This window comes from Frieseomelitta varia, unplaced genomic scaffold (genome assembly GCF_011392965.1).
Source record: "Frieseomelitta varia isolate USP_RPSP 00005682 unplaced genomic scaffold, Fvar_1.2 scaffold_562, whole genome shotgun sequence".
NCBI classification, from domain to species: Eukaryota; Metazoa; Arthropoda; class Insecta; order Hymenoptera; family Apidae; genus Frieseomelitta; species Frieseomelitta varia.
This window is the reverse complement of record NW_025110326.1, coordinates 610,439-619,726: the sequence shown is the minus strand read 5'-3', so window position 1 is coordinate 619,726 and position 9,288 is coordinate 610,439. Positions and strand designations below refer to the sequence as shown.

General features: G+C 39.5%; 1 protein-coding gene across 1 annotated transcript in view; it reads right to left on the bottom strand.

Moving 5' to 3' along the window:
- LOC122533930 (protein GDAP2 homolog) overlaps positions 1-9,165 on the bottom strand; it is a 76,692-nt gene extending 67,527 nt beyond the window's left edge. Inside the window, exon 1 of the mRNA XM_043664101.1 lies at positions 8,864-9,165. The gene's annotated coding sequence lies outside the window, so the exon portion shown is untranslated. The remainder of the gene's footprint in view (positions 1-8,863) is intronic.
- Positions 9,166-9,288: the final 123 nt, after the last annotated feature.

Genomic DNA, 9,288 nt, shown 5'->3' with positions numbered 1-9,288 from the left:
TTTTTTGAAACATTATCTACATTACGCGGCGAAGTTGTTGTAATATTCATTTATACCATGCCATACCCATGCAATAAAAATTCCGCCATCGAGAGCGTAACAATTTAATCCTAGCTTCCGCTGGGATTTCGAAAGAAATAAGTGACTTAACTGCAAGTTAGTCTCGTCAATTTTTTTATTCGTTTTATCTGATACCAACGTACGTCCACGTATCGTAAAAATGAAACTTGTAATCAGAACATTTGTATTCCTCGGAAAAATTTCGTTTCAACGAAAAAAGAAATAATATAGAAAAGAAAATAGTGCCCCAATAGTGTTCTTCAGGGTATCTATTTTTCTTCTCCTTTCGATAAATACAATTTATATGTCGGTGCTGCACCCCAGTGCCCTGGGCCACTCAATTTCAATTTAAACTAAAAGAGATTATGAATCAACATACGTGCAGATACTTCTCTTCTACTCTCTGTTCCTTATCACCAATAACGATTCTCACGTTAAAAACGCCATTTCCAGACACCAGCGGAGCACGAGAAAAATTTAACTGGACCCTATTATTCTATCGTCGCGTCGTAACGAGCCGAATTATCCCATTTGTCCCGAAAATTTCTCGAATTCTCGCGAAAATCCTGCTCCCTGGTGAATTTGGCATCAAGAGATATCGATCCACTCGCCGGTGACAGTGTCGATTCTCGCGCCATATCCACGCGATGTCCACGGGAAGTTCTATTTGCCGTTTTCGAGACATCCGAGGAAATTGGACGTTTCGTCATTTTCCTTCTGCCATTCTCGCGAGCGTGAATTCACTCACGGTGAATTTAATTTAAGCAAAGGTTCCCCTCGGCAAACGACAGACATTTCTGTTTAGTGTTCAGGTTCTAGCTACAGGTCTGGAATGATGAAACCAATTAACGAAACGAATTTGAAACGTGCGCTGAAACGGAAGAGGGCACAAGAGACCCGTGAAGAAATTACGTGCGGCTGACATTCTTACATTCGCGAATCTAACTCCAAGAGAATATGCACAATGGTCAAACACAAACATAAACGCAGTTGAAACAAATGAATTTATTTCCAAAATTCTCCGACTCTGCTCGAAGGACAGAAATATTTTGAATATTTTACTGCGATATCAAGAAAAAGAAAGAAAGGAAAAAAAAAAGAAAGAACTTAATAAAATTGCCATCAAATTGGAGAGTTTAATTATGGAGGTCAGGCAGTAGCGTACCATACTTCGAACAATGCCCGATAGTTGCGTATAATAACGGACCCGACGAGAATGAAGAGAGGAAGAAAGAGGTGCGCGTGACCTGAATTACGAAATCATGACCGAGCGCAACGGGAGGGGGAGGGAATCGAACGCGCCTTCAGCAACGCTTCCGTATACCTTCGTTCGTTGCATTCGATAGATACTGGGTCCGCTTAAATAACTAATGGCCAGGAGGAGGGTGGAAATCGGTGCACGCTTCCGTCGTGGAATCCGACGCGACGGATATCCGAGAGCGACACGCGAGCCACGAATGGAAGGAAACGCGACCGAAAGAAACGAAACGCGACTGCGGCATGCGAATTGACAAAGACGCGAAGATGCCCGATCGTGTGGCAACGATCGAGAAATCGTTCTTCTTTGGCTGACTTATGGTCATGTAGTTTTCAACAGCTGGATCGTTTAACCATTTAGGGCATTTGATAGCCTTACAGGATGTAAAACTAGAGGAGACGCGGACATGTCGTCAGTGTTCGAATTGGGTTTTTCGTTTTTTTTTTTTTTTTTTTTCCATGAACAAGTTTGAAAACGTTGCGTCGCACTGGCGTATTAGGTGTCTGGTGAATTTTTTTACTAGAAGTAATACTAGAAGGATTGTCCTGTTAATTAGTACGTCCTTTCACCAGGAGTTTCTGTTAAATATAATGTAATACAAGATTAGGTTACGAAGTAGAGTTGAATATGTTGAAGATATTGTATTGAGGTATTAGATAACGAATTGGTGAATTTTTCTGAATCAGTATTTATATTGTGAAGATTATTCCGAGAATTATACCGAAAAATCGATGTTTTAAAGAGGTATTTCAACGATAATGAAGATTAAGTTTGCAGGAATTGGATATGTTGGAAGTGTTTATACTCAATTTGCTTTGCATAATATGTAACAATGGTTTCTATACTAAATATTTTAGAAACAAATTCGATACACTGTAACTGATACTCGATATTTCTGAATTCTCTTTTAAAATCGTCATAGCGTGTTAACATAGGATTCCGATTTGAAAAAAAAAGTTCACTTTTAACCTCCAATAAAACTATTTTACCTTCACTAAAACAATTTTACGAAATTCCAAACAAAAAGACAAAGATGCAAGTCTCGAAATCTTCACAGAAATCAAACTGGAATTGTCCACACAATTTTCCACATATGTACATATTATTTTCATACATATGTACATTCGGACAAAGTTCCTTCAGAATCAAACCTCAACACCTCAAACAGTTAATTACACTATTGCAAGTTGCCATCAGTTCCTTCGACGTTCAAACACCAATACTCGAATAACTATGTACATTTTGTTGCCACGAATGTACATAGTATTTCATATGTATGTATATCGTGTACACTGTCGAAAGCAACACGGTGAAACGGTGAAATTCGTTAATTAATGCCACGTCGAACCACGATGCGTATATATCGGTATAACTATCGGGTGGAGCCGACTGATAATAAAGAGGACCGATGTAAAGGCGGTGTAAAGCGTGATCCTTCGACGGAAATTCGTGACCCAGATTATCAGCGCGTGACCCCTGTATCGCGATAGATCGCCTCGTTGTAAATGGTAACCCAACAGCATCTTGAGAACGTACCGCGGACAATTTTAGTTTGCTACCGGTTTCGCTCGTTTCAACGCGAGCCCTTAATTATCGCAGCGTGGAAATACGCTTATCCAATCGGGCGATCAACTCTTTGGAGAACGGGCGAGCTTCCCTTCGATAACAAACGTTACCTCTCGCGGGAATTCGCGTGTCGTGCGAGTGAAATTATCTATTTAGGTGTTATATATTAAGTATTATATTAGTAAATTATCTTTAAGAGTTAAATTAATTAACGAGCTAGGCGAAGAATACGAGGTTCTAGGGAAAAATTTGGAGATTATTCAGATAATTTGAAGGAGTGTTTCGTAACACTTTTTTAATCGAGATCTTTTCTAGGTGATAGTTAATTTTCAATTGAGACCAGTAATTTCGGCCTGATATTTGGCCAGTTCATTTCATTTACTAACTGAATATTTAGCCGTGATATATTAATACGTCACGATGATTCTCACGTATCATATCATTCATATCATATGACGATCGCAGAAATTTCATTTCGTTGCTATTAATATAATAGATAGAATGATGTTATAACTGATACAGTTTTGATTGATATTGATTTTTGAAGGACAATCGTTCAATAGCAACAAAATGTATTCAACTTCATGGCATAAGCCAATTAAAAAGATCATCACATATAAAATCATTATTATTGTTACATTATTGTGCATTTAATTGTATTACACCGTCCTTTTGAAACTTCGGAATCTATCATTTGATGCTGTCATCACCCTTAAAATGATTGATAAAATGTACGTACACGATTTTGTAATATAATTTCCTAGAAAAATAAAATTACGTACAACTTTCCATAGAACATTTTCCAATCCCTTTACAGTGTCCACTTTATGGATTAAAAATCCAAGATTCAGAGATCTCAGCGAGATGTTCGTTCGAGTTAAAAGTTTTGACAGTTCTGTCGGGAAATCTGCGAATTCGCGAAGTTTCAAATCGGAAACGCTCGGGGCAAGGTCGTGCAACGAAGAGATAGGCGGCAAATAGGTTCAATTTGTTTAGGAATTCTTCTTTGAAGAAGAATTCCGTAGCTTCTGTTCGAACAGACAGCTCGCGAGACACAGGATTTAATTTATTCACGAGGCGTCGTGAAATTAGGGAGTTCTCTGCTACGAAGTTGAATATAATCCTACGCGACATGTAGAAAGAAGGTTCGTTCCCTTCGAATTACCGTGAACTCAACCAGACTTTCGTTCGAGAACCAAAGGCAAGCTTTCGCTGGCACGTACTTTGTATACTTATTACACTGTGACTCTTCTAAATATTATTCCATTACCATAAATACCGCAGGAAACTCACGACGCGCCTTTATGCTCGTCTACGAAGCGAAGTTATGAAACTTTCAATAAATTTCGATAATAATAATTTTTAGCGAAACAACGTGCAACACTTTCGTCCGTTTTATAGAAAGATACGCGACGAATACGATTCGTATTTGTTGAAATAATTTAGTTATCGGTGAAACTTGTCATTTTGCAACTGACAATTACAATTTTTCACCTTGTGTAATATATACGAGAGAAGTTACACATATTCCAAAAATGTTTATTCGAACAATATGATTATGAATCTTCGAACAAACTGCAAGTGATGTTTCAGAGTTGGTTTGGAAACATGGATTTTTCGATCAAAGTTTAACATACACGTACGACGAGTATGTCATAAATTTTATGCTTCATCTTTTCTACAGATGAATTAAAAATAAAGTAGACTCTGCTGACAGTTATGCTTCGAAAGAATCGAATATGAATTACATAAAAATACTAAGTAATGTGTTACACACATTAAGTGTGGATCAAGCGTAAAAATTTTTAGGACGTTAACTTCACATCCACAGTTTTCTTCCATTGCTTGTACCATTTTTCCTTTCATACACGTCACATGCTGTACCGTTTTGAATTACGAAGAAAATAAAAATCATTAAACTTCCATCCGAGACTCGAGGAAAAATGAATTTTCGTTGATCGAATTACACGATTTCTCTCGCGTAACTTGCAAAACGTGACGCGCCGGCGTTGAATGGCTTCCTACCGATAAGAATAACTAAGAACATAGTTGGTCAAGTCCGATTTTACAACTTTTTATCTTGGTTACGCGGCTAAAAGCCCAAGGTCCGTAACGACGTCGGAATAATTTACGTGAACATCCTAAATCGGGAACCGGCTCAGTGGAACCGTGTAATTGAATGGTTCGATCTGCGCCATGTCATGCTCGGATTATCGTTCATTGTGTCCCAATTGACTCTCGGATATCGTGCCTCGCGATACACGTCCATGCTTTTTAACTACTTCGCGCTCGATCCCATTATCAGTCGATTTATGACAGAGGTGATTCAGCGATCGGATTATCAAACCGGGTGACGTGACTACGTTCGATTGGTTATCATTCTGAACCGTAAAAAGACTATTAAAAGAAAAAAGAAAAAAAGCGGAGAAAGAGAGAAAAATGGAACTTGTTACATCGTTCAATGGATACGCGAAGAAAAATTTAATATGATAATGAAAGATCTTCACATCGTGTGACGCGAGAATATACAACGAGAAAGCTGTTCGATCGTCGAATAAGTGAAATTTTAAGGCACGCCGCTGTGATTAGAGATCGGAGATCGTCTGAAAGAGATGTGGAAGTTGTGATTGTAGAATTAGAGAATCATCGGATTACGAATTCATAGAATTATGGAATTATCGAGTACTGGAATTACTGAATCATAAAATTGTCGAAATTACAGAATTATGAAATTGTAAGATATTATATGGAATACCTGAAGTTTAGAATCTTAAATATCGAACGCAGTCAAGCGTAAGCGATAAGAGAAAGAGAGATATTGGAAATATTTCTCTGTCAAATGTAGGTAATTACCAACGTGTTTCAAATATATTCCGATATATATTTAAAGTTCTTCTTCCAATCGAAGAAAATAAATAAAAATTTAACTGAGATCCTAAAGATTTCACGATCGAGATTAAGTAACGAGGTTCTTTTTCTGCTTCTTTTTCATTTTCCTCAAATTCGTCGATCGAGTGGTATATCTAGCTGGCTTTAATGACAATGTTTCTACAAGCTTCGGGTATATTAGAGACTATTACCACTGCAACGTCGCCTTTGTTCAATTCATACGGCGTACAATGGCGGATACTCTTTGCCAGGCTCCATTGTAAGACTTTCTGAAAACGTTAATATAGTCCGTCGAACTTTTGAAATGGAACAAGAGAGAGACCTCGAAGTTTACCTTAGGCAAAATGTGCAACTATTTGGCCTGATTAGAGTTATTTCTACGTTCCATTCTTTCGTTTCTATCGCGTGGGATGATCTAGCATCTGATCCTTCCAAGTTTTCGCTTGCAGTTTTCCACGTATGTTTGTGAGATAAAATGTTTCAAAATTTGAGAGATATTCGAATTGTACGATCATGTATCTCGATGATACTAGTTAATTTTTTGACGATATATATATGTATATTCTGTTTAGTTTATAAAAATTATTAATGAAAATTTCCTTTTCGAGGCTATTCTTCATTCTGAGAACAATTTGTCCTACGCTGAGAAAACTTTTTCGTTCAAGATATTAATTATCCGAAGCTGAAACGACAAGGAATGTAAAATTGAAAATACTTCGCCCTTAAACTGAAAGTAATTCAGTCTTTAAACTATAAAGTTACTTAATACTCAAAGTACTTTAAGCTTCAACTTCAAAATAATTTAGTTTCCAAGATTAAGAATTAATTTCGTCTTTTCACTCAATCCATTAGTACGAAACTATATTTTTGACGTTCAAGGATTTACATCATCTTTCTTTTTCCTAAAGTTTGTAATACTTTGAACCTCGAATAAACTAAAACGTTCAAAACACTACGATAAACTGTTCTTTATATAAATTTCTTTGACTCTATAATGCATTTTTTTTTCACAAACATTTGTTATTCTAATGTGCTTTTTATACTTCTACGAAACCGTCTCACTCACGTTTATCTTTTATTTATCATTCGAGTTGTAATAGAATTCAAACTGAAGAAGTGAAAAATTGATGAGATAGAGAGGAGTAATCGAAGATGTTCGAATAAATATTTCAAGATGTAGCGTCAATTTTAATAAATAACCACCGTTTGTTCGGAACCGGAAGTGTTCAATGCATGGGGGTCAGATGCAGGTTTGTTTCGTTATAACCGTAGAATTTTCGAGGACAACAGTTTCGGAGGAAATTCTATAAAATTCTACGATTCTATGGCAGCAAGTTTCGGTTGGCCGGAAATCAATGGGAATCGACGCGCTTTCAACAAAACGAATTTTTCAACCAAATATTTTCGACCTACGCGATTTAGTTTATTAAATCGGAGCAAAATTTTCGAATTTTCCAATTTAACAGAAGACAATTACCTCTCAAAACCACCTATTTGAATCCATAATCTTTTATTATTCCATATCTGATATGACGAATTCGTCAAACACTTCCAGTGCAATTCAATCTTTCAATTTCTAGAACAAAACAGACTTTTCCTTTAAAAATATTCCCAACCACCAATCCAACTGCGAGTCGTAGTAAAATTCTAATCGTTAGATAACGAGAGTCGCAATCTTCCATTCGATCAGAAACAAATTCACTCGTGATATTAAATTATTCTCTGGCAAATCACCTATTTATACCGTGCTTACTCACTCTAGTTTTTTTCCCCCGGACCATTTCGATGCATTGAAAGCATTCGATTACGCATAAATATTAATAAAATACTCTTGCAGTGTGATTCGACTTATTACGCAGAAATCAACAACTATCAAAAATCGAGGAATTATTCGGTATTACGATGTTAGTCGAACGAAAATTTCCCGAAAATTCCCTGATTCGACCTATCTTAACCCAGTTCGTTCTAACGGAATCAGCTGACGCCTGTCGGTAAACGTTCTTTCGCGTTCGGACAGATCGGTTGATGAATACGTTTACGCTGAAGGATCGCGAAGGATCACGTTGTAAACAGGGATCGGGACACACAGCTGAGAGGGGAAGGAGCGGATTGGCGCGAAGACAGCGAATACGAGACGGAGAATGCACGACAGGAATTATCGACGCGCGCGGCTCGAGTACACCGCTATACCAACTGTGCGATCAAGGTCGCGAGCCGAGGGTCTTCCTCTATGCACGTTTAGGAAGTCGATGGGAAGACAACTGAAAAACACGGTCATTCCGATCCTCGTCACTCCTCAATATCGCGAGTCAGTCCTCTGTCGCGACCAGCGACGTCGGCCAAAATCAATGGAAAAAGTGTCACACGACAGGGCACGAGAGAGAGAGAGAGAGAGAGAGAGAAAGAGACAGTTAACAGACACTAAAATTTATAGAACACTCGAAAAAATCGACCTTTCCTTCGTCTGGGCTTCGATCACCTTTCGTGTAATCATTTTCCAACACCGCAACCTATGAAATCTCGAACGTATGGACGACCTGTGCTGCGTGGTTGGTTTCCACCAAAACGAAGGCAAAAAGCCAAAATTGCTGTAAATGATTGGGAGGCAAGGAAATTGGAAGAATTTGTCACGTCGAGAATGGGTCTGGGTAGCCGGGACCCAGGGACGGAAAGGACACGCGTATTTGGAATTCTGTCCAGGAAAGGGTAGCATCGATAACGATCCGTGTTCTCGAGCAGCGCGCCTCTGATAATCGAATTTCTGTCAGCGTGAGAGTGTCACGCAGTCTCCTAGCCGTGAATTTTCGGGCAAATTTACGCGACCTATATGTAATAAAATATACACGCGATGCCACATAACCTGATGTAATATAGGAAAACGGAGAGAGGCAGATCAATTATTCGGAAGGAGCAAGGTGTACCTGAGCACCTCATTGAGACGCGTACGGATCGTGTTTGTGAACGCGTGACGCGAGGTGGCACGGGGGATTTTTCATTGAAATTCCGTGAACGTGACGCGGACACGGGAGAAAGCGAGATGGAGGAACCGCGTGCTTAGTCGCGCCGACGCATCGTTTACAGCTCACTCACCTACGTATCGTCCGCCTATCAGCGCGGCCAAAGCTCGACTAAAATGCAGCCTTTGGTGCTCTGGTGCTGGTTCACCTCTCTGCCACTTGCTTCGTGTCGTACGCGAGCTCTCCTCGACGATTGCCGATCGTCTCGTGTCACAACGTTTACTCTCTCTCCTCTTCGTGGAAACGTCACCTCCGTTTCCGTGTCGAGCTGGTCTCGTGAGCGCAGCTCCGAGCGAAAACCCGCCAAGACGCTCGAGTATTTCGTCGCATTCGTGCACGAACAGTAACTGGCGGCCTTGTCATCGAGGCGATCAGTACGGCACCTGAGCGCGCGTCCGCTCCAGCGAGACGACTCGCGCTTCGGCCAATGGGAGCGCGGCGTGGTAAGTGTCGCACATGCGCGTCGAGCTACCTGCGTGGCGGCAGTATTCGAACGTT